Here is a 27589-nt window from a genome sequence, read left to right as displayed (position 1 = left end):
ACTGTATCATGGTCAATTTTTATAGAAGAACTCCAAGCACAATATAGCAATAGTGTGACAAAAAACTTCTTTAGCCAACTTGCTAAGCTTCAACAAACAGGATTAGTTAAAGATTATGTTAAACAATTCCAACATCTAACCTTAAGAGTGGATACAATTACAAAGGAGAACTTGAATGATTTATTCTTGGGTGGTGTCAAGGATCACATTGAACATGAAGTATGCATGTTTTGTCCCAGTCCAGTAAATGAGTCTTTTATATTGGCACACAAGGTAGAGGAGAAGGTCTTGATTTCTAGAAATCAAGGGGCTAATGTGACAAGAGACAAAGGATATTCAACACCTTATCTTCCTCAACCTACTAGGTTTACTCCACAACAAATTGAGAAGAAAAGAGCAAAAGGGTTGTGTTTCAATTGTGATAGCAAATATAGTCGAGGACATAAATGTAGTGAAAAGAAATTGTTCTCTATTGAAGGTCCAAGTGAGGAAGAAGAGGATGAGCCCATATCAGAGGAGGAGTCAGGTTAGGAATCACATGATTCTCAACCAATCATTTCTTGTCATGCACTTTTAGGTTTCAGTGCACCACAAACTCTCAAGGTAGTGGGTTTCTTAAAGAAGTAGAAAGTAACAATGTTGATTGACTCAGGTAGTACTCATAATTTCATCAACAAAAAGTTTACAACTCTTCTAAATTGTTTTATATATCTAGCCCCAAAGTTTTAGGTTTTGATTGCAGATGGGGCACAATTATTTGTTCAAGGAAGTGTCATAGCATCAAATTATCCATGGGAGATTATCGACTTGATACCCCAATGTATGTGATATCCATGGGGTAGTAGCTATTTTTTTGGGAGTATAATGGCTTACTACATTGGGAAAAATTGAGATGAACTTCCAAGAACTATTCATGCAATTTCAATCATAAGGAAAGGTAGTGGAGCTAAGGAGATTGAAGGAAAAATCCCCATAGATGGTAAGCTCTCATTAAATGTAAAAACTTCTTAAGAAAGGTGTAGATGGATTTGTGGCCTAGCTATGTTCATTAGAAGTCTCTCAATCTAATGCTCTTACTCATCCAAATTTAAAAGAAATATTTGATTGCCTCACTAAATATGCACATTTTATTGCATTATTACATCCTTTTACAACAAGTATTGTGGAAAAAGTTTTCTTGGAGAATATCCAAAAGCTACATGGTACACCTAAGGTTATTGTTAGTGATTGTGATCCTATCTTTACTAGTCACTTTTGGAAAGATCTAGTCTCATGTTTGGGTACCCAATTGGCTCATAGTTCTTCATACCATCGATAATCAGATGGGAAAATTGAGGTGGTTAATAAATGTTTGGAAAGATATCTACGTTGTTTCATTTTAGAAAAACAATCTCAATGGGTAGATTGGCTAGCTCTTGTCGAATGGTGGTACAATACTTCTTTTCATAGCTCATCAAAAATGCCTCCATTTTTGGAACTTTATGGATATCATCATCCTTCCATCACATCATCATTAAAGGTGTCACCAAGAGTTCAAGTAGTAGAAGATCACTTGCTTCATCAATAATAGGTACTTTCATGACTCAAGGATAATTTAGCTATGGCATAAAATCAAATGAAACAACAAGAAAACCAACATCACAATGAAATAAATTTTGAAGTTGGGGACTAGGTCTTCTTGAGATTGTAACCTTATAAACAAATCTCAATGAAGCAAAAAAAAAGAATAATAAGTTGTCTCCAAGATATTATGGACCATACCAAATCATGAAAAATATTGGTAGTGTTGCCTACAAGCTTGAGTTACCACCAACAACAAAGATAAATCCAATTTTTCATGTTTCTTTTTTGAAGAAGGTAATTGGGGAGAATATTCTTACTCAAATAGTACTACCAGAACTTGATGAAGAAGGAAGAATAATTTTGGAACCAAAGTGCATTCTTCAAATATGCATGAAGAAGCTAAGGAACAAAACCATAACTTAGTATCTCATCCAATGGAAAAATTTATTAGTTGAAGAGGCCACATGGGAGGATGAGGAATTCATTCAAAAGAATCCACACTTGGTTAGCATTGAGGACAATTCTTATTTCAAGAGAGGGGCATGTTATGCCCTTAATATTACAGCATATAGGGTTATGAATAGTCAACTTGTGGCTATCTTAATCCTTAATTAGGTCATGTTATCATTATTATATTATAATTTAGGTAGGTAGGTTAGCCTAGGTGTTATGAAGGGTTGCGTCTATTCAACCTAAGCATAATTAGGTATATATAGGAGGTTATGAGTCTTATTTCATCATCATATTGTGAAGTGTGTTCTCATTGGAGATATTTGGAGGATTTTCCCCTTGAAGTGGCCTATTAATCTCAAATATCTTCAAGTATTTATATAATATTTCATATTATTTCTTCTATTGTGCTAGTTATTTCATTATAGGTTCATTCTTGTGACTCTTATGATTGTCATGTATGATTCTGACCCTTATATGTTGATTCCTCTTGCACGCAGACCTAGTGGTTAGGGTAGTAATTGATGGAATAACCATGAAGAAGAACACCATGAGGAGGAATTTTAGCATGGTATGAAAGAACATGGTAACAAAAAATAGGATGGCATTGGGACATTGATGCCTTTTCTATAAGAAATAATTTCTTATTTGGGACCCCATGTAGAGGAACACCAACATGACCATGGGTAGGAAGAGGGATCTCATCATGGAGATTTCCATATGTTAGATCACAGAGAGGAGAATGAGCATGAACATTCTCACACACTAGATAGTGGCCAAAGACACCATTAGGGAGGTCAAGACTGTGATGGTGAGGATTTCATCCATTTGGACATTATGAAATGTCTTCAATAGTCTAAACTACCATTTTATGATGGTAAGGGAGGTGGTCTTAGCGCTAAGACTTGGTTATTGGATATGGAATGATGCTTTTCGATGTATCCATACATAACCAATTTGAAAACCCATTGTGGAATCATGCAAGTGAGAGACCACACATCTATTTAGTGGAATATAGAGAGGCAGAAGCTCCAAATTAGTAGATAAGATCTAGTCTAAGAGATCTTTGAGGAGAGATTCAAAGAGAGGTTCCTATTCACTAAGTTTAGGGAGGCTCGTGCTAACGAATTCCATGAGATTAAATAAGGGAACAAGTGAGTGGATTAGTCTTTAAGATCAGGCAATACTCATGCTATAATCATGATGAGATACTCCTTACTCAATATTTTGTCTGAGGTCTAAAGGAATCCATCATTGGAGAGGTTCAAATGCATCAATCTAGGACACGAATCACATAGAGTAATTTGGCTAAGTCGTTCAGTGTAAAATCAAGTTCTCAAGGCCATAGTGCATGGACTATAGGGCAAGATGCATAGGTTCTTGAGTCCTCAAGAAAGGGCTAAACCCAGTCAACATCCTCTCATGGTGGTCATCATCATAAAAGTCAATGAGGGTATTCGACTTATTAGAATTAAAAAGTGGGAAGATTTACTTCTGAGAGGGGGGGAGGGGCGGTGGGTGACTCAAAAGTAACTAACTTTAACCTTTGCAAATTTGTTTAACTAAAACCATTCACATGCATCTAATTTATCTGATAAACATGAAAGTAAAGACATGCATGAAAAATAGATAACACACAAATTTGGTAACCCAAAAACCCTCCAAAATGAGAAGGTAAAACTGGGGTGGGGATGACACCCACAAAATATCATTGTAGCAATGTGTAACTGTTCAAGGTTACAATGTTTGACCACTTCCAATGGTCTACCCTATGAAAGGCTTGTCCTGTTGAAGAATTTACACTCTTTTAAAGTGACCTAGTTAAAGGATTTCACTACCCTACTAAAAGTAGGCCTAGTTAAAGGAATGTACATTCACTTGAAATGCCACCCTGTTAAAGGATTTACAAATGGCTGCTAGGTCAACCTAAGTCCATATGATTTCCATATCTAATACAATTTGCTAGAGAGTATTAGAAAGCCTTTGACCTAATAGCTTTGCAATCTTCAATTACTGATTCTAGATCCTTGTTCTGTTCTGTCACTCTAATCCTTGCTTGATCTAATATGTCACTTTGTGAGGTTTTGATACTCTATTCTTCAATAAATGGATTTTGCAATGCTATTTTGTTCTTCACTAGGTCTTTTACCCTTTTGCACTTCACTATATTTCACTCATACATATCCTCTCCTATTTTACAATAGGGCTTCATCCTCTTTTTAAAGATTTTGAAGACTTAGGGTTAGGTATGAATCTACAATCAATATTAAATCTTCATTTCTTGCTCATTTCTTGCACTTTTCCTATTGGTTACATGCCTTCTCCATTTTTCTTATTGGTTGCATGCTGATTACATAGGTAATGTGAAAGATTCAATCTTGTCTTTAAGATCCTTTGAGATTCATTCCATGTAAGCTCCAAAAATGGTTTACATCTGAGTTTGTGAAGGCACAAACCCATATGCTAATTTTGTGTTACTCGACACATACTAGTTACTAATGCTTGGCACATATAGAACAACTAGCTCACTTGGCTCCTATAGCAATTCTGTTTCAGTTAGCATCCATAGTGACTTAGCATCTATACTTTGCTTGGCACCTAAAGATTCCTTGACACCTGAAGTTCACTTGGCACCTACTGAATTCTTTGGCTTGACATACACTATAGCTCGACTTCTATATTATACTTGGAATTGACTTGAGAATTTGGTTAAGTATGTTGATACTCAAATGTCAAAATCATTCTAAGACCAACAATCTCCCCCTTTGACATGAGTGGCAAAAACACTTAAATAGACATTATAAATCTGATCTTTATGAGTATACTACACATTTTGTCTAACTTATGTACAAGACTTCAAACACTTATTCAAAATTTTGTATACCTCAAAATCTTGTAACTCTCCCTAAGCTAATGTGCCATTTCCATTCTTGTAACCAAAATTATTGCGCTAATTATGTCTCATGCCGATATATTTGATACTCTTTGCCTTATCTGCCTTTACTATATCTATGTACCCTATTTTTGAATATGTTCCCTATCACATCTTCTTGTAGTTTTGCATCCTTTTGGATTTATTACTTCCTTAAAAATGTAAATGTGAATATCTCCCCCTTTGGATATTCTTTATTGCTTCCATCAAATAATGTATTATGTAGTCATTCTTATTCACATATCTCTCAAAATATTATATCTCCCCAATAAATATATTCCCCCATAAGTATATTCTCCCCCTTTTTTGACACTTATGTCAAAGGGTCCTAAGGATAAATAGAATCCTTTGCCAAAAATGTTTTATTTACCTCCATAATCATCAGAGAAGCATCCCAATTATCTAAGGCTATCTCCAATGACTTGTGCTGGATGGTTGTCTCTATTGCAAGATGAACAAGGCCTTCTAGAGTAGAAAGAGTAGGATCTTTCTTTAGTAAATTTTTTGCATAGCCCTGCTCCTACTTCTAGATGTGGAGTTATGGAGGATTGAATTTGCATCAATTTGGCCTTAATATTTGCTTCTTTAGCTATTAACACAACTAGTTCTTTTTGTGTGTGAAGCATAGTTTCAAAATGCTTCTCACTCTGAGCTGGATCTTTTGGTAGTTGAGTGCTAGACATTTTTAGATTTTGTTCCAAGCTCAGTATCCTTTGGCTTTTTTCCTGTGTGAAATATGATGAATAATACAACTTGGTGTATAATGAGAATACATTATCAAGTACTCTCTTTAATTTTTCAATCTTCTTCACCAATTAACTTGTAAAAGTGCTATTTCGCTTGATATCTTCTCATTCAATTTCATCTAAAATTTCTTTTCTGACCATTCTAATAATTTGACATTAGTTTCTAGGTCCTCATTCTGTACCTAGTCCACAATGTGGGACAATTGCTCCATTATGGGTTGGATTTCATTAGGTACTTGCAAGCTGAATACATCAAGAAATATGTCCTTGATTTTTACCAGTGCTTGCTTTTGCCTATACTCATTTCTAAGTATCTCTTGTCTCTTCCTCATTTCTAGTGCATGCCTCTTGCAGTTCATTTATCTATTGCAAGTTCATGGTTTTTGAGTCATAATTGGGTATGACTATTTCTTCATCAAGTGCAAGGTCTCCATAGTGAATTACCCTTGCAACCTTGGTAGTACTCAAGCTTGGTGCTGAAATCTGCAATGGTACTATATTAGTGCTTGACTTCTTATTAGGAGTCCCTGAGATAGGCAAGTTCACTAATTTTTGTATTTCCTCTTGATCCTTAGGGGTTTTATTTACTTCTTTCTCCTCTTCTCTACTACCTTGATCAATGATGACAATTTGAGGAGGTGCACCTTGACTTTGTGTAGTAGGAACATCTTGCCTTTTTTGTGCCTTATCTTGCTCCTTGATAGTTGTTGCCACTTTTATTATAGAGTCAACCTTAGCAATTTTGTCTTGTACTTCTTGCTCTTTGGGTTGATTTTCTGTAGCTGTGGGAGGTTGTAAGGATTGTTCTTGTGTTCTTTCTTTCTCCCTTGTTATTTTTGCTATGGCTTTCTATAACTCATCGACACTCACCAAAACTAGATTTGTGCAAAGTTGTGCTTGTAATGTAGATTGGTGAAGGATCTTCTTGAGATCCTCTATAGTTAAAGGATTGATGTTCTAAGATGAAGTGTTAGGAAGATCCTGTATAATTACTATATCTATAGGTGTTGTATGTGGAGGGCTTGGTGGTGGTAGTTAGGTGTCTTGGACACTCTATTCTTCCTACTGCTCTTCAGTTGTTGCCTCTTCACCATGTGTTTCCTCCACTATCTCTTTTTCTGTTTCTTTTTCTCCTTCATCTTTTTCTTTCTCTCTTTCTTCCTCTTTCTCATTCTCTTCTTCTTCTTTGTCATTTCTACCCTCAAATGGGTCTTCCTGCCCTTCCTTTACAGTTTTCAAACCATATATTAATTTCCACATTTGTGTAGACTTTTGGACAACATCTTCAATTTGATTTTGCAAAATATTGAAGGCTCTGTATTTGAGTGCAAATTTTCTCCCATTCTTTTTACTAGCCTTTTTTATTTGACCTTTAGTAAGGTCTAGCATTACATGAGGCAATGTAGACTCTCTTATTTCTTTCTCCATTTTGAGATATTAATGCCATTTATTCTCAACTAATGAGCTTAGCACCTTAGGCATTGAATTGTCTAATTCAAGTGGGGTGTGTAGACACCCAAAAATTGGCAAAGATCTAAATGTTAGGATAAACCACAGACAGAAATAAAAACTACATGCAAATATAACCAATAATAGATCACATAGAAATAAACACAAGGCACTAAGATTTAACATGGTTCACCCAATCCCTAGGCTACGTCCACCAAACAACAAGTTCGATCTTATTCCAATCTAGTGATTACAACCTGATTACAATCCATAATCCCTTATAGCTCAATACTGCCACAAGAACCAATTTCGCATCACAACATAATGAAAAAATACCTAACCCTAAACCCTTTTATACAAGTATTTTATTCGTTTTAGGGTTACAACATGTTGGCCATATGTCGGCCATAATTAGTACTTTCCTAATCAGTCACCATAATCTAAAAATCTCCCACTTGGGGAATGATTAGGCTCCACACTAAACAACAATCTCCCACTTGGAGACTGATCCTGTAACAATACCACAACCACATGGGGCTCCCATTGGATTAAACCACCTTAGACTCTGTTGTTCTTTGAGTCATGTTCAGTCTAAAAGACCAACTGAAGTTGAAGAGGAATTTAGCTTCTCCCTTGTTACAACCTTTGTCAAGATATCTGTTAGATTGTCATTTGTATGGATCTTCTCCAGCTTTAACTGTCCATCCTCCAAAACTGACCAAATGAAATGGTACTGCAACTATATGTGTTTGGTCTTAGAATGAAGAGCTGACTTCTTTGCAAGATGAATGGCACTTTGACTATCTATGAACAAATAATTATCCTTCTGAGGATGTCCCAATTCATCCAAGAAGAACTGAAACCATATCATCTCCTTGGTTTCCTTTTTAGTAGCAACATACTCTACCTCTATAGTGGATAGAGCATTAATCTTCTATAACCTAGAAACCCAGCTCACGGTTGCTCCACCAACAGTAAAGACATAACATGTAGTACTCCGCCTGGTATCAATATCCCCTGCCAAATCTGAGTCAACATAGCCCTGTAAATCAGTAGTAGAGCCCCCAAAGTGTAAACACTTATTGGATGTTCCTCTCAAATATCTAAGAATCCACTTGACAACATTCCAATGCTCAAATCCTAGATGACTCATATACCTGCTAACGACTCCCACTACATGTGCAATATTTGGCCTAGTACATACCATAGCATACATTAAGCTTCCTACAGCTGAAGTATAGGGTACTTTGGACACCTTATCCTCCTCTTCCTGTGTCTTAGGACACATCTCCTTAGTCAACTTCAAATGACCAGGTAAAGGTGTGCTAACAGCTTTAGCATTCTCCATAGAGAAACGTTGCAACACCTTCTCAACATAATGAGCCTGAGATAGCGTCAATGTCATGTTCTTCCTATCTCTTCAAATCTTCACACGAAGGATTTGTTTTGCTGCCCCCAAATCCTTCATAGCAAATGCATGTGCTAACTGGTGTTTCAACTCCTTAATATGATCCATGTTAGACCCAGCTACAAGCATATCATCAACATATAAACATAAAATAATGTAGCTATCATCATCCAACCTCTTAAGATAAACACAATAATCTGAATGACACCTATTATATCCATGCTCATGCATAAAACTGTCAAATTTCAGATACCATTGCCAAGGTGCTTGGTTCAAGCCATATAAACTTTTCTTCAATTTGCACACTAAGTTCTCCTTACCTTTGACCTCAAAACCTTGTGGCTGAGCCATATATATATTTCTTCATTCAAATCACCATGAAGAAAGGCTATTTTAACATCCAACTTCTCTAAATGCAAATCTTCAGTAGCCACAAGACTTAAAACAGTATGAATAGAAGTTGTTTTAACAACAGGATAAAATATCTCATCAAAATCAATTCCCTTTTTCTGTGCAAACCCTTTTACAACTAACCTGGCCTTAAATATTTTTCTGACCTCCTTCCTCTTCTTTCAACCTGTAAACCCACTTATTCTATAAAGCCTTTTTACCTACAGGCAACTTGCACAAATTCCATGTCTTATTCTTCAGCAAAGAGTCCATTTCATCTTTCATTGTAGACTCCCACTGAATCTTAGTATCCACCTATACAGCTTCATCATAACTTTCAGGTTCACCAGCATCAGTAAGTAAAATAGAATACAAAGAGGGAGAAAATCTTTGGGGAGGTCTAATTTGCCTCGTTGACCGTCTAACATTCACTGGTGTGTGTGGTATCTATTGTTGTAGTTGTTGCACATCATGAGGAATGGCTAGAACAACAACTTTTGGAGTATCATCTAGCACTACATAATCATCTTCTTTCTTCTCATGTTGTTGCAATAGATCTTTGTACAACACTTTCTCATTGAATATGACATCCTAACTTCTAAAAATTTTATGATTTTCAAAATCCCGAAGCCTATAACCTAATTCATTAATGCCATATCCAACAAAGACACATTTCTTTGATTTAGCTTCTAGCTTGGTTCTATTTACAAAGTCTATATGAGCAAAAGTTTCACAATCGAAGGTCTTGAGAAAAGAATAACTCACCTTCTTACCAGTCCATGCCTCCTCTGGAATACCACAGCCCAAAGGAGTAGAGGGACCTCTATTAATCAAATATATTTTAGTATTGATAGCCTTCGCCCACATGTGTAAGGGCAACCCAACATGCAACCTCATGCTCCTTGTGCGCTCCATTATAGTCCTGTTCATCCTTTCAACCACTTCATTTTCCTGTGGAGTCTTTGGAATAGTTTTTTGTCTAAAAATACCATTAGTGGAGCAATAATCTTCAAATTCATGACTACAATACTCACCACCATTATCAGATCTGAGACATTTTAATTTCTTACCAGTCTCATCTTCAACCAAGCATTTCCATTTCTTAAAAGTTTGAAAGACATCAGATTTTTGTCTAAGGAAATAAACCCATACTTTTCTAGTTGTGTCATCAATAAATGTAACATAATAATGAGAGCCACCAAGGGAAGATACTTGAGTTGGTCCCCATACATCTATATGCACAAGCTCTAATTTCTCCTTTTTGTTTTCCTTCCCAGTCTTTACAAAACTCACTCTCTTTTGTTTTCCATACACACAACTTTCACAGAAATCCATATTAACACATTTTAGACCTGGTAAAACTTTCTTTGAATGAAGTATTTTCATACCTTTCTCACTCATGTGCCTAATTCTGTTGTGCCACAGTGCTGTATCAGAATCTACAATAGCTATTTGTTCTCCTTACTCAATTGTAGCAATTTTTCTTGAACATTCATTTTTCTCTGAAACAATCAAAGTAGAAGGAACAATATGACCTGTACAAAGATATAAGGTGCCTACTTTCACACCTTTTGCTACTACAAGGGAACCTTTTGAAACCTTCCAATTTTTATCATTAAAAGTAACTACACAACCCTCATCACTGAGTTGCCCCACTAAAATTAAATTCCTACTCAACCTTGGAACATGTCTTATCTCATGTAATAGCCAATGATTCCCATTCTGCAACTTAATCTTAATTTTTCCCTTTCCAACAATTTGACAGGGTTCACCATCCCCCAAATAAACAAGCCCAAAATCCCCTTGGACATAATCAATGAAATAACCTCTATGAGGTGTAGCACAAAATGAAGCACCAGAATCTAAAACCCATGAATCATCTACACTTTCTAAAGATAGAAGCAAAGCATCCTCTTCAGATTTGTTACTGACCACATTTTCCTCCTTGTCTCCATCTGATTTATCTCCTTCATTTTTCTTTCAATTCCAGTAATCTTTCTTTTTGTGCCCTAGTTTCCCATAGTACCAGCAGTCGTTCGGTCCTCTTGATTGAGACCTCTTCCCTTTTGACTTTCCTCTTGATTTCCCATGATTTCCAGAGTTACTTCCTCTCTGAGTCATTTTGCCCCTAGTTTGTGCATTCAAAGCGCTTCTTGATGTAGACCCACTTGAGGATTTCCTACGAGTTTCCTCACTCAAAACAACACTGATCACATCATCATATTTTAGGGTACTAGATCCAGGAATAGAATTACTCACAGCCATTACCAAGCCATTCCAGCTTTCAGGCAAAGAACACAAAATCAAGAGAACCCTAATTTCTTTATCAAAATTGATACCCACGAAAGATAACTGACTAGTAATTGTATTAAACTCATTTAAATGATTTGCAATAGATCCACCTTCTGCCATTTTCATATTAAATAAACACTTCATGAGAAATACCTTGTTTGAAGCGGAGGGCTTTTCATACAGTGTCACTAGGGTTTTCATCAACTCTTTTGTCATCTTTTCTTTTGTAATATTAAATGCCATTGATGGTGCCAAGCATAACCGAATGCTTTTGAGTGCCTTTCTGTCCAAAAGATCCCATTCAGCTTCTGACATAGTTCCCTGATTCTTGGCTTTTCCTTCCAATAGCTTCCATAAATTCTTCTGATACATATAGTCTTCCATTTGCATCTTCCATAACTGGAAGTTTTGCTCATTAAACCTATCAACCCTCAGCTTACCCTCATCTGCCATTGCTCTCACTCAATCGTGAGACTCCCACTCAACCATGAAACTTTCCTGTAGAGGATAACTAAAAAAACAATTAGGCTCTGATACCACTTGTTAGGATAAACCATAGACAGAAATAAAAACTACATGCAAATATAACCAATAACAGAAAATAATAGATCACACAGAAATGAACACAAGGCACCAAGATTTAACGTGGTTCACCCAATCCCTGGGCTATGTCCACCAAATAGCAAGTTTGATCTTATTACAATCTAGTGATTACAACCTTATTACAATCCGTAATCCCTTACAGCTAAATATCGCCGCAAGAACCAATTTTGCATCACAACATAATGAAAAAATACCTAACCCTAAACCCTTTTATACAAGTATTTTATCCATTTTAGGGTTACAACATGTCGGCCATAATCAATACTTTCCTGATCAGTCACCATAATCTAAAACTAAATCACACACTTTTGCTTAATCAACGCAAATTAAATAGAAAATCATCTATCAAATTAATAAGACCTAAATCAACTTCAAAAGAGGAGAGAAGCAATTAAAAATCATAAAATGAAATTCAAAAAAAGAGAGGGAAAATAAATTTTTTTGAGAATAAATGGAACTTTTATAAAATAAATAAATCTATTTATTCTCACAAAATAAAAATCCTCCTTTTATATAGAGAATTAAAAGAACCCCAAATTTAGCCATAAATCATGAATTTTTGGTCTCCTCCTCTTGTCTCTCATGAGACATTTTTGTTGAAAATAATAGTCATATTTAGCCACAAATCATGACTTTTAGGGCTCCTCCTTTTGTCTCTCATGAGAAATTTTTGTTGAAAATAAAAGTCATATTTAGCCACAAATCATGACTTTTGGGCTCCTTCTCTTGTCTCTCATGAGACATTTTTGTTGAAAATAAAAGTCATATTTAGCCACAAATCATGACTTTTGGGCTCCTTCTCTTGTCTCTTGTTGGGATTCAAAATTGCCTTCCCAATTTTGAGTACCATTAAGAAATTTGAGCCCTATAAATGCTTTTAAATGCCTATGTACCCGACTATCAAGTTGAGGCCTAAGAGGTGTTCAATGCTTCTAGCACCTTCCATTCATCCTGTCTAAGTGTTCCATGAAGTTAAATTGCTGTTCTGAGCCATTTCGTAAAATCCTGTTTTGAGCAAATGTCAATTCTGGATTTTCACTTTAGTGTCAAATAGTGACAGGAGGCTATGTTTGCAATCGAATAACTTGCACCTAGAATTTTTTTGTGATTCTCTGCTTTGGGAGTGTCTAGTGTCCATATCAAAGAACCTATTTTTCAAATTTTGAATTGTTTCAAATTTGTTTGACTAGGTTTTGAATCCCTCAAAGTTGGTAGTTTACTGTTTTCATGCTGATGCACTTTGCACATAATTCTGGGAAGCCCTATTTGATGAATTATAACATTGACCCAGTTGATTGAAATGCTAAAATTTCTTTTGTGTTGTATTGTAGATGTTAAAAACTTGTTATGTTTCAAGTTTTCGCTCATGACAAATCCATTTGATTAGTTTTCAAACATGATTCCAAACACAATTTCTATCTTTTTACTAGTGTCAGTATTTGCAGATTGATCGGTACCCCTATTCGGGACATCATAACTTGAGATCCATGATTGGTAAGGTCAAAAGGATTGTACCCCTTTGTTGTCCACTAAAAATGCTCCAAGTGTGTTAGTTTTTAAGTCGTGATGAATTCATTTGCACATTTTTCCAGGTCCATTCCATTTTGCAAAAATTACTTTTCTATCAGTGCTTCTAGTCTGCGAAATCCAAGTAGCTCACTTTGACTGATCACCATTTGCGCCCTGTTATTTTTGATGAGCCCAAATCACAGATTCATACTCTCCTTATGACAGAGAACCAATGTCCCAGTTTTTGTTTTCCCAAGTGTTAGTGTACCCAGTTTCTGAAGCCAATTCTGAAGCCAATTTAGTATTTTTTGACTTGTTTTCTTGTAGGTAATTCTGAGAGGTCAACTTTGACAGTGAATATCTTTTGACCTCGAACTTGTCATCAGACAAGATTCAACATGATGCAAGTATACGGAATAGAGAATCAATGTTTCAAGTCTCAGAGCTCGATCATGTGTTCGGGATAGTTTTTAAAGCCAGTCAGAGGACCTCCTAGCACCAAATTCATAGTTTGTAGATAACTAGTAAAATGAATTTTAAAAGTTGTTTTCAGTGATTGAACTTGTTTCTAATCAGTTTAAGGTGATTTTTGGATCAATTTGCACTTTAGTTATTCGAATTATTATTATTATTATTTTTAGCTAGACCCACTTTGGGGCTCGACTAATTTCATCACATTGCGAAGATAATGGGCTTGACATGCCTTCTGGTGGGCATCTTACTCATGGGTACTATACATCTAAAGAAAGTGGATCTAGGTAATTGTCCTAAAGTACATTCTTTGGAATTGCGAGAAGAATACCAAGAAGCAAATGAAAAACTTAAAAGCATAGGGAAATTCATGTGTTCAGAAGGCTCAAGTTTGGATGTTTTAACGATTAAATTATTGACTGCTGACTTGTTTCAAGCCTCATTTATCACATACTTGAAGACATGGCCTAGAGCTAGATTTTAAGGCTCTAAAAAGTCAGGGCATTGAGAATATGGTTCTGAGAGTTAGGGGCTTTGAAGCATACCACATAGTTTGGCATACTAAAGAGTTTCATTGATGATTCTTTTGAAAAGATGAAGTGGGAGAAGTCACTTGTGATATGAGTGGCTTTGAGCCACTTGATTTTAATTTGGTATTCCAAAGTCTCCATAACTATAATATATTTGCATTTATAATCTAGACACCAAGTCTTGGGCATGCAATAGAATTTGGCAGTTTAAGGAATAAACTTAGCTGTCTCAGATTGGCCTAGTTTTCTAAAGTATTGGATAGATTTGATTGGTCTTCATACATTTGATTATGTAAGGCACTTCTTATCCTTTTTCAAACAAGATGCTTGTTTTTCTTATAAGTCAATGGAGGCTTAGTGATAAAAAAAGGACCAAGCAACCCATGTACAAGAAATAACAAAGAGGAGTAGCTAAAAATAATAAGTCTCAACTCCATGCTATTAAAGACAGTTCCAAGTTAAAAAGGAAGAAGATTTCCATTCATCATTAAAGTCGAGTGCTCCAAGTTTAGCAGATTGAATTCGACATTATATGAGTCAATAAGCCAATGAAGAATCCATATTCAAAGCAAGGAAGCCAATTGAAAATAAAGACAACATATAATGATAAAGCAACATTTTTTAACAAGGCACATTGAAAGTAGGAGAGCACATCTTTAAGGAATAACCTATAGCACATCAAATGGCCATGTGTTGGAACAAGAAAATGGTCAATGATAGGAATAGGGTAAGGCTACATGTAAAGGCGATGTTAGAGGAGGTGGAAAAGCTTACTGAAGGTAATAAATGTGAAAGATAGAAGCTATGCATTTGATGTTGGAAGCTATTGCATGTGCATGGAGGAGAGCATTCACACCAAGAGAACTTTAGGACTCCACATGTGATTAGAGGCAGGTCATAGGCATACATCTAAACAATAGATCTGGAGCTTGCAGAGAATGACACAAAAAAGGATTTGAATTTGATCCAAATAGCAAGGAAGATCACCATTGGCTGTAGGAGAAAGAAAAGGAATATGTTGCTAAGAAACCAACAGTCATTGGTACCTTCCCTAGTTTATGAATAAAGCAGAGCCATGCACGTGTGTAATAAAAGGAATAGTTATGCCCAAATAAAAAGGGACATCTCATGCCATTTGAAGACAAGGAACATCCATAGTAGAGGCCCATTTGTTCAACCCACCCTTTGTTTTTCTATCGATGGAGAGATTCAAGATCAAGATGTGAACTTCCCAACACCAATGCGATTCAGGGGTAGGGGCAATTCAATCACCATACCCAAAGGCTCTTTCATGGAGATGATCTGGATGTGAAAGGGAGAAACCATTGCATAATGAGGCCAGAGTTTTCACCTGAAGAGGGGATGGCATCAAAACTAGTTTATCCCACATTCTTTGTGGGAGGGTATATTTAAGTGTTTAAATACTAAAAGACACAATGGCCTAAGTGTCTTAAAAAGGTACCTTTTGGAAAGGTATCGCCCATGTGAGGGGTCCCACCAATGATGTCAGTTGGATCTAACCAAAGCAAAACTTTGAACGAACCAACGCACAAGTTGATGTGGCGACAGTGAATGAGATGTTGACATGTGGCTTCATCTGACGATGGGCGCACACCCGCAAAAAAAAGTTGTGAGGGAGATATGTAATGCGGGAATGTGGGATGCTACCACATGGCAATAGGTCTTGTGTTTGCTGATGTGGAAATTAGAGTAAGTTCAGATAGAAATCAACTAGATCATGACACATGTCACGATCCGGTGGTAGGCGCATGCTTGCAAAAGGAAAGTGCTCACGGGTTAACTAATGCAGGTATGCAGGATCATGCCAAGTGGCACTGAGTCCCGAGAGTGATGATGTGGTGTTTTATGAATAGTGGTTGACCAATCAGAGGCTGCCACGTGGAAAAAGGACAGTCAAAGCTTGTTGACCCTGATGGAGGCATAAAGGAATTTTTTAAAATGTTTGAAAATGCAAAAAATTAAAATGTTTGGAAATGCAAAAATTTAAAATGTTTTTCAAATGTATGTGAGGGTATTTTAAATTCAAAATTTTATTTTCTAAAGTTTAAACTTTAGAATTTTTGAATTTTTGAAAATATTTTAAGTGCAAACCTGAACACTTATAGCAGAGGAGTGGTTTTCAAACTGTGATTCTGGGGGTTTTCGGTACTCAAAACATAGACTCCAATATACCGTTGGAATCAAAAAAAGATGAGCTATCCATTTTTGGAGCTTAGTTTTGCACAGAACATCACTGGTTCATGCTACAAGAGATTTTGTCTCTCTAGTTGATTTGTGTGTTTCATTAGGTGTTTTGAGTTGCCAGTTGGAGAATTCAGTATAAAAATACCTTAAAACATATTCAATGGTCCTTGTATCTAATTTGGTAATTTGGCACATATTCGGTTTCAATTGTCAGATATTTGTCTTTCATTGAGATATTTCTTACTTTTGGAAACCAAATGATGGAGATTTGATTCTGGCAGTTAAGGAGAGAAGGTAGAAAGATTATTTTCAACTTCTTGAGGGAGAATTCTGAAGGGACACATCGATTGTAGATTCAATCCGAGAATTCCTTCAACCTATATCTTTCTTTTTCTTTTTCTTTGTACAGGTTCCAGTCTTTGTCACTAAAAAACTAGTGGATTGGTAGTTTTCTCTGGGTAATACTAGTAGGGTTCCAGTGTTTTACTATGAAACCATTTTCTTCAGTAGATTTCTCTTGTATGAACATCATTAGGAAGGTTAATATAGATAGTTCAGATCTATTAGGTATTTCCATGTTTTCATTTTCATGCATATGACTGTATAATTTCAAGGAAATAATACAAAGAGTAGAGGAATTTCATTAGTTTCATTCTGATTCTTGTCTCTAGTCTCAGTGAATTTTCACTATTTTATGATCTTTGAACAAAGAGCTTAGGTCATAGTTGCAATCCCTTAAGGCTATATATTATTTTATTGTTGCTTATGACTCAAGGAGTTATGTAAATGCTTCAGGGAATCAATAGGGTTGCAAGTTTATTGAGAAGGATATCATGTAAGAATGAGATTCAGATTGAACATGGATGTCTATTTACAAGGAGAATGGATAGATCATATATTTGAAGATGCATTTATGTTTCAGATATCCATATGTGTGTTTTTGATTCATAGATTTGCCCAAGGTTTAAGGCACTGATCAGTTTACAGGATCACTAGGTCTTACTGCTACATATCTGAGGTTCTGTTGAATTCAACATTATTAATCAAACATTCTTTCCCTTTCATGTTGAAGGACCTAAATGTTTAATCCTCACTTAGCTTATGAGATTCATAGCTTTGCATTTAGCTATTGTAGATTTGTGTCATTTCATGATTCATTAGGAGAAATAGGGATTTTAATTTTCTTAATAGATTTAGGGATATGTTTTTGCACTGGTATGGTATCATTTGAATCTAAAGTCTACCCACCTAGGTTTAGTAGAGCCTGAAGTAGAAGAAGGGTTATGCCTTATAGTTGGCCCTGTGTCTAAAATGATATTTTGAAAATGGGAGTTAGCTGCCCTTAGATATGTCATATTCTCATGGGGATAATTGAAAACCCTCTAGTATTTTCAAACACCAACAAGATGGAAACTCTACTGGGGAGTGTATTGAATCTATTTAATGGACAAACCTTGAGAATTTAAAAACAAGATTCAATACATCAGGAAAGTGTTGCTACAGTAGCTGGGTTGTGAGGTGTTGTTCATACCCTTGCTGATTTTCATGTTCCCTAGTAAGCTTTATTATCTTACAGTAGTAGTTCTAAAATTGAATGTAAATTGTGTTGAGAAATAATATACCTTCAATCAATTCAGATTTGTGAGTTGCTGTTGTAATTTTAGAGTCAAGAAAGTTATGTTTCAACTTTGTGTAGAAGTTTCAAAGTCAAGATAAATCTGAAGAGTGGTCTTCTATCTGTTGTTGTTTCAAATCAGTTTGTGGTATCTTTAAGACTAATGCAATTCATGTCTCACTTAACGTGAGTGGCGACTTGAAGTTAATCTCTATACCAGTGTAGTTCTATGCATGAATTTTGATTAGTTGTTGCATGAGAAGAGCAGATTCGAAGAGGTTGAAACATTTAGAAGCTGGGTAAGATTTTTGATGTACTAGTTCAAAAGGTTCAGTAAGGATTTGGTAAGATTTTGGGTCTATTGTTGTAATTAGTGGATAGAGAACTTTCAGTCATCTGGATCTTAAGGTATTCTCATTTTCATGTATTTTATTTTCATGAAAATTGATTGTTAAGAAGCGTGTTCTCCATCAAGTGATTCTTAGCACTAAGAGGAGGAGAATAGTTGATAGGTTTCATAACCTTCATTGGATTGAGTTTTAGTTATTGTATTTAAGTTTGTGAAGTATATTTGAAGAAGGCTATTTAGTAGAAGGTTGTATAGATCTGTGGTGAATTGTGAATATGCAAGATTTTTTGTATTGAAAGTCTGGTTCAAAATTTACAAGTGATAAATAGTTTCAAAATCTTTCTCATTAAATGTGAGTGGCGACTCTAGTCAAAATCTCTGTGCCAATGCATGGTTTGTTTGAAATATCAAAAGATTTCAATATTCATGGGTAGATCTAGTGTTTTTGGAAAGAGGAAGCAAAGTTTCTTGATTAATAGTTTAATTGATTATTTGTATCTGCTGATATAATTGATTTCAAAGGGTGAATCACTGTTGTGATTTTATTTTCCTCTTCAAGGAGGTGGTGGCTCTACAAAGGATTCTATCTATGGTGTGAAGGGTTTCATGCTTGCACCTGTGCCATCATCAAATCTGAGGTTTCAAACAGCAACACATAAAGGTATTTCAATTTTCATATATTTGTCTCACATGAAAATTGAATGAATGAAATGGTTGCCTCCATCTAGTGGTTTCAGCACTAAGAAAATAGAGGTAGATTTTTAAAAGTTTATAAGATGGATTCTGAGTTTAGGTCTGAAAGTGATGTGCCGACTCTTGAAAGTGTTCATGCAAATATTGCTAGATTGAAAAGAAAGATTCATGATAAAACTATCTTAATGTTAAGAAATACGATTGGTGATATTGAGGGTCTTAATGGATTTCAAATTTATATGAAGTTCAAATCAGTAGTTATGAATCTTGATGAGTTTTTCAGACCTAAGGAGTCTTCCTGGCTAGTGGTGCTTTTAGAAGTTTTTATGCCACATTTGGTTAATTGGCCAGCCAAGATAAGATTAGATAAGATTTATGAAATCCAAGATTTTATCATGGATGTTGAAAATGATTTGAAGGCTAATGAATCTGATGTTAACAAATGCAATGAGTCCATTGAAAATGATGTCAAAGATGAAGAGTCTCAGCTTTATGAATTAGAGGATAGTAATGAGAAATTTGATAATAGGCATAATGTGGATTCATCTTTTTATGATGATGATTGTCAAGAAGAGGAACAATGTGACAGTAGTAATAGTCTTTCTTCTAGTGATGAATGTGATTGTGTTACAATGCCAGCTGTTGAGGTATTGTCTAAAGAAGAAGATGTGTGGAATGATCAAAATGTTGACTTTTTAGAATATATTACTAATAAGTTTGTTGTTACAAATGTATCAAGTTATCCAGATAATGATCACAGCCAAGGGGAAGAAACTAGGGATGAAATCTTGTTAAGTGTTGATGAGATTTCCGACTTGTTGGCTCATGATTTTGAAAGGTATGCTAATCTATCCAAAGATGCTTGTGCTTTGACATATTTTTCATTTCCATATGGTGAAGTCATTTCCCCTAAATTTTATGTTGAAGAAGATATAGTTTTAGAATATGCTCTATCAAGTTTGGGAGGTGTATGTGGTGGTAGTTTGTATATCAATACACATGACGACTTCTATGTTGAGAATAAAGATGTAGGGATGAGGTCTATTGCTGGTTCATTTTCTTTTTGTTTTCATGAGGCCAAGATAAATTCAGATAGCTCATGTATTGAGAAAAGTAATACTAATGAAATGGTTTATCCTAGTGAGCCATTTGAGGAAGAATTTGATACAGATCAGCACATTGTTAGAAGGCAATTTCATGATAATTCTTGTAATCTGGGATCTAATCATGTGTTGGAATATGAAGAAAATGCAGCATATATTCAATCTGATCTATGGTGTACTGATGTTGCAAATGAGGAGAAATCAAATTCTACATACTCTTCACATCTAGAGACACAAGGTGAGTTACAAATTGATTCATGTAACTCATTGAATGAAATAGAGTACCAAGCTTTTGTGTTTTCGGTTCAAGTAATCCATGATTCAGTCAGTGGTGATCAATTTCAGTTTGATGTTAGTTGTTATGACCATGCTGATTCATTTTTTCACAGTGAGAAAGATGAAGAAAGTATGTCTAATTTTTATACGCACTATGAAGATGATGATAGTTTTGTTCTGCCTAATGAGCTGATTGTGAATATTCATATGTTGGGTGAAACAAATGGAAATGAGAATTTCAGTTTACCTCAGGAGAATGGTGATGAAAATCAAGTATATGATAGAGGTAAAAGTTTTTGCTAAGTTCAGTGGCTCGGGGGCACTATTTGTACATGGTAGGTGTAGTAGTTTCCTGTTTTCAATAAAGCTGTTTGAGAGAAGTTTTTTTGTTAGGTGTGTGGTCTGCTTCCCCTAGAGATCTAAAATCTTGCCATGCCCTCAAGGAACATGCATCCCTAGATAGAGCCACTGTTGGGACTCAAAATTGCATTCCCAATTTTGAGTACCATTGAGAAATTTGAGCCCTATAAACGCTTTTAAATGCCTATGTACTTGATTGTCAAGTTGAGGCCTAAGAGGTGTTCAATGATTCTAGCACCTTCCATTTAGCATGTCTAAGTGTTCCATGAAGTTAAATTGCTATTCTCAACCATTTCGTAAAATCCTGTTTTGAGCAAATGTCAATTCTGCATTTTCACTTAGTGTCAAATAGTGACAGGAGGCTATGTTTGCAATCGAATAACTTGCACCCAAATTTTTTTTGGGATTCACCACTTTGGGAGTGTCTAATGTCCATATCAAAGAACCAATGTTTCATATTTCAAGTTGTTTTAAATCCGTTTGACTAGGTTTTGAATCCCTCAAAGTTGGTAGTTTACTATTTTCATGTTGATGCACTTTGCACATAATTCTAGGAAGCCTTGTTTGATGAGTTATAACTTTGACCCAGTTGATCAAAATGCTAAAATTCCTTTTGTGTTGTATTGTAGATGTTAGAGACTTGTTATGTTTGAAGTTTCAGCTCATGACGAATCCGTTTGATCAGTTTTCAAACGCAATTCCAAACACAATTTCTATCTTTTTACTAGTGTCAGTATTTGCAAATTGATTGGTACCCCTGTTTGGGATGTCATAACTTGAGATCCATGATTGGTAAGGTTGAATGGATTTTACCCCTATGTTGTACACTAAAAATACTCCAAGTGTGTCAATTTTTAAGTCATGATGAATTCATTAGAACACTTTTCCAGGTCCATTCCATTTTGCAAAAATCACTTTTCTATCAGTGTTTCTAGTCTACAAAATCCAAGTAGCTCAGTTTGACTGATCACCATTTGCGCCTTGTTATTCTTCATGAGCCCAAATCATAGATTCATACTCTCCTCATGACAAAGAACCAATGCCCTAGTTTTCGTTTTCCCAAGTGTCAGTTTACCCAGTTTTTGAAGCTGATTCTAAACCCAATTTAGTGTTTTCGGACCTGTTTTCTTGTAGGTAATTCTGAGAGGTCAACTTTGACAGTGAATATCTTTTGACCTCGAACTCGTCATAAGAAAATATTTGACATGATGCAAGTATGCCGAACAGAGAATCAGTGTGTCAGGTCTCAGAGCCCAGTCAGGTGTTCAAGACAATTTTTAAAGCTAGTCAAAGGACCTCCTGGCACCAAATTCATAGTTTGCAGATAACTGGTAAAATGAGTTTTAAAACTTGTTTTCAGTGATTGAACTTGTTTCTAATCAGTTTAAGGTGATTGTTGGATTAGTTTTCACTTCAGTTGTTTGGAAACAAAATTTTTTTTAGTCGGACCCACTTTGGGGCTTGACTAATTTCATCACATTGCTAAGATAATGGGCTTGACATGCCTTTTGGTGGGCATCTTACTCATGGGTACTATACATCTAAAGAAAGTGGATCTAGGTAATTGTCCTAAAGTACATTCTTTGCAACTACTAGAAGAATACCAAGAAGCAAATGAAAAACTTAAAAGCATAGGGAAATTCATGTGTTCAAAAGGCTCAAGTTTGGATGTTTTGATAGTTAAATTGTTGACTGCTGACTTGTTTCAAGCCTTGTTTATCACATACTTGAAGATGTGGCTTAGAGATAGATTTTAAGGCTCTCAAAAGTTAGGGCATTGAGAATATGGTTCTGAGAGTTAGGGGCTTTGAAGCATACCACATAGTTTGGCATACTAAAGAGTTTCATTGATGATTCTTTTGAAAATATGAAGTGGGAGAAGTCACCTGTGATATGACTGGCTTTGAGCCACTTGATTTGAATTTGGTATTCCAAAGTCTACATAACTATAATATATTTGCATTTATAATCTAGACTTCAAGTCTTGGGCATGCAATAGGATCCGATAGTTTAAGGAATTAACTTAGCTGTCTCAGATTGGCCTAATTTTCTAAAGTATTGGATAGATTTGATAGGTATTTCCATGTTTTCATTTTCATGCATATGACTATATAATTTCAAGGAAATAATACGACGAGTAGAGGAATTTCATTAGTTTTATTCTGATTCTTGTCTCTAGTCTCAGTGAATTTTCAAATTTTTATGATCTTTGAACAAAGATCTTAGGTCATGGTTGCAGTCCCTTAAGGCTGTATATTGTTTTATTGTTGCTTATGACTCAAGGAGTTATGTAAATGCTTGAGGGAATCAACAGGGTTGCAAGTTTATTGAGAAGGATATCATGTAAGAATGAGATTCAGATTGAACATGGATGTCTATTTACAAGGTGAATGGATAGATCATATATCTAAAGATGCAAATATGTCTCAGATATCCATCTGTGTGTTTTTGATTCATAGATTTGCCCAATGGTTAAGGCATTGATAAGTTTATAGGATCACTAGGTCTTATTGCTGCATATGTAAGATTTTGTTGAATTCAAGATTATTAATCAAACATTCTTTCCCTTTCATGTTGAAGGACCTAAATGTTTAACCCTCACTCAACTTATGAGATTCATAGCTTTGGATTTAGCTACTATAGATCTATGTCATTTCATCAGTCATTAGGAGAAATAGGGGTTTTAATCTACTTAATAGATTTAGGGATATGTTTTTGCACTGGTACAGTATCATTTGAATCTAAGGTCTACCCGCCTAGGTTTAGTAGAGCCTAAAGTAGAAGAAGGGTTATGCCTTATAGTTGGCCCTGTGTCTGAAATGATATGTTGAAAATGGGATTTAGCTGCCCCTAGATATGTCATATTCTCATGGGGATAATTGAAAACCCTCTAACATTTTCAAACACTAACATCTCTCATGAGACATTTTTGTTGAAATAAAAGTCATATACTTTGTTCAAAATAAAAGTCATATTTAGCCACAAATCATGACTTTTGGGTTCCTTCTCTTATCTATCACGAGACATTTTTGTTGAAATAAAGCCTTATTTAGCCACAAATCATGACTTTTGAGATCCTTCTCTTGTCTCTGATGAGACATTTTTGTTGACATGAAAATCAAATGGAGCCTCCAATCAAGACTTTTGAACTCCTTTTCAATTTCACTTCTACCCACCAAGTGAAAAGGTAAAAGCCAAATTCTTACCCCAACCCCTTCTAAAATCCTATAAATAGAAGGAGAATTCAAGAGCAAAAGGAACCCAAGTCTTAGGCATTTGCACTATAGGCACATTTTGATTCATAATCTAGCATTCTTATTGTAGCATTTTCATAGAATTTTAGCATTATTTTGTGTTACTTAGCATCATTCATCACTTGTTAGTTCATTGTGTATTTATTTTTCAGCATTCTCCCATTCTAGAACTGTCACTAAGATGCTTGTTTGAGAACTATTTTAGCAGTTGTAGTTAGGGAAACATGAGACACTTTTAGAGATTACATTCTAATGATAATATCTTGGGTTTAGTTTAGTTTTTTGTCAGTCCATTTGCATTCTACACTAAGGTTTCATGAATATGCATTCACACCGTGTACAAATTGGTGCCCACCATGGGGCTTTGTATTAAAGCCTCTATGTTCTTCAAGTTTTCTTACTAATATATTATTCTTCTTTTAGATCCATTATTATGCTATTGTTGTGTTGTAGGTTTGGAGAGTGATTTTTGAAGGAGTTTAAATACTAAAGCTTTTTGTTGAGAACTTCTATATTCTTCTTGTCTTCTTCTCTCATACATCCCTGGCTTCCATCATGAGTTTTCATCCTTGCATTTGCATATTAGCTTAGATCCATATTTGTTTTCATAGATTAGTATTGCATTATTATTGCATTTCCTTTCTTGCATTGTTTTGCATTGTTATCATTTAGATTAGTTTTCATCTCCATTTGTAGGGATATTGGATCCATGAATCTCTTGTTTTGTGGTGTACTTGAATCTGGTCTTTTGCAGGTTCTATAGCATATGAGAAGCTTCATACCGAGATCAAAAAACTTTCAAAGGCATTTCCAAGCTCACAAATATTAGATATATCAAAAATCACAACCATAAGGCTACTAAAAATGTGTGACAGGAATGAAGACTCTCAAAAATGTGCCTAGCCCTTGCTAGCTTCGAATCAAGTAGGTGGACCACGACTCTTGTCAATTAAAAGTGTTGCATTTATCAAATTTTCAAACATAGTTTAATAATAACATCCAATCTTTCTGATTTGATAAAGAAGTAGGCCTCTGCTCTCAACTCTTTGGAGTTGATCAGAATGCCCAACCTTCTATAAAGATCGGTTACGGTTGAACAAGGAAAAGAACCCACACATGGTCTAATTAGGAGCCCCCTTGTCTTCATTAGTATAAGGGCTAGTAATTAATCCTTTATGTTTGTCATGTTTGGGGAAGCAAAATAGTAGGGATATGCTCTCACTCTTCTTGAGTGATCAAATTCCTAGACCTATTTGTGACTTCCATTTCTTTCTTTTCACTAGGTAGGATTATCTAGCCATAGAAGGGCTACTTCCCGAGTTGCCTTAGCAAGGCCAGTGAGAGGGATTGCCCCCAATCTTGTATTCCTAATTGAATGCAAGCCACCTATGTTCAGAACATAGCCTTCCTCTAGTAGTCCCACAAAGGATTGCACCAAACTTCCCCAACGTTGGTGGGAAGCTCTCTGACATAAGAGAGGTAAATTCAAACATAGTTGGAACACTAAGACCCACTAGTCCTAGCCTTTAGATAACCTTATCAAAAAGCCATTATCTTCCATTTTCTAGGTGTGTACAATTTTTATATCTTGCATTAGTTCTACTACTATTGTGCTTGGAAGTGTTTTAAAACTTAATAACAAACACCAGTGTGGATCATAAACTTCAAGAAGGACAAACCTCAAATCAGTATCGAGAAAACAATTTCAAAACCAAGACATTGCTGAACTCACACTACATAAAATAGTGCTTTTGAACATTCCTATAATGCTTTTGATCTTTATCATGATGCATATTCCTATAGAACAACACATTTGAGCCTTGAAACAATGCATCTGACCATCCCTACAATGCATCTAAGTAATGAAATAGTGCATTTGATCACTGAAATAGTGCATCTGACCATTCTTGTGATGCATATGAGGAAAAACATGAAACAAAGGTTATCTGCAAACATGACACTTGTGAACAAACAATAAATTTGGATACCCTTTTCCATGCTAGTATTTTACAAAGTCTAAAAATTTCTATGTCTGACCAAAAACATCTTTTGAAAACAAGTGAATCTACATCATCATCAACCCAATAGTTACCATTACCTCACTTTGCACATCAAGCTAGGAACATTTGGAAACACACATCCATACCTAACTTCACAAAAATGAACCTTATTCTATCAACATTGGCAAATGCCTTGTCCAATTTAGCTTATTGCTACAAACAAATCATAGTCAACAAAAACTTTCATCTTTTGAAGAATGCCTAGATACTAAAAGAATCCAATTTACCTTTTATGCCACCACACAAAACAATTGTCCCAACAAAACCAAAATGGTTGCCCATATGAGTGAGTGCTAGGATAGCAAGTAGAATCATCAAACACATAGAACCTCTAAACCTCCTCAAATCTACTACATCAACAGATTGCTTGCTGAACACAGTTACTTATGAGTCACCCTTGTTTGGTCAAAATTTGGAATCCTTAGTCACAATGGGTTCATTTGATGCATGGGATGACAGAAGTATCGAAACTAAAATTGAAGATTTTCAGCAAAATCTCGAACTTGCTGATATCATGGACAAGATTCTAGAAAAACACAAAGAAAGATACGTACTCACATTAGCACAACAAGGTACAAAATTGCCATCCAATTTTGATGTGACCAATTTGAAACGAGATGAAGAAGAGTCACCTTTAGACGTAGTCACACAAAAATTGCAAGACTTACAACTAGAAATGGAAAAGATGAAAAGAGGAAAAACACAACTCGTAGAGTTCAGCCTCGAAAAGGTGTGTCCCCTACCATTTGATAAAAACATTACCTTCACACCTTTTCCTCCAAATGTGTAGATACCAAAGTATGAAAAATATTTTGGCACGATAGATCCACAAGATCACCTGAGGAAATTCTATATGCTAAGCATGGAATTTTTCCATGACACAACATACTTAATGTGTCTATTTCTTAGGAGCCTCAGAGGACAAGCCATGGAGTGGTTCTCCAGACTACCCTCCATTTTTATCACCCAATATTCTTACAATATTGAAAGAGAGGTTACAATGATTGATCTATGTAACACAAAACAACTCCTAGGTGAATCATTCAAGACCTTCTTACAATGGTGGAGGCACATATTTTCTAAATATCATAGAGACATACCAGATAAGGAGAAAAAAGATATCTTCATCAATAGTCTCTGAAAACTGATGAATTATTGGCTCCAACTCCAAGGGCCTAAAGATTTTAAAACTACTTTAGAAAATGCGACTAAAGTGGAAGAAACCTTGGTAAAAAATGACATAATTAAATTATCTAAAGATGGTAAAGGTGTCTCCAACAATTCCACACAAATGTAGAATTCCTCTGATCAGTCTACTGATAAACATAAAG

Source organism: Cupressus sempervirens, chromosome 9 (assembly GCF_028749045.1).
Source record: "Cupressus sempervirens isolate cs-2001-9-10 chromosome 9, ASM2874904v1, whole genome shotgun sequence".
NCBI lineage: Eukaryota > Viridiplantae > Streptophyta > Pinopsida > Cupressales > Cupressaceae > Cupressus > Cupressus sempervirens.
Note: the sequence above shows the minus strand (reverse complement) of the source record.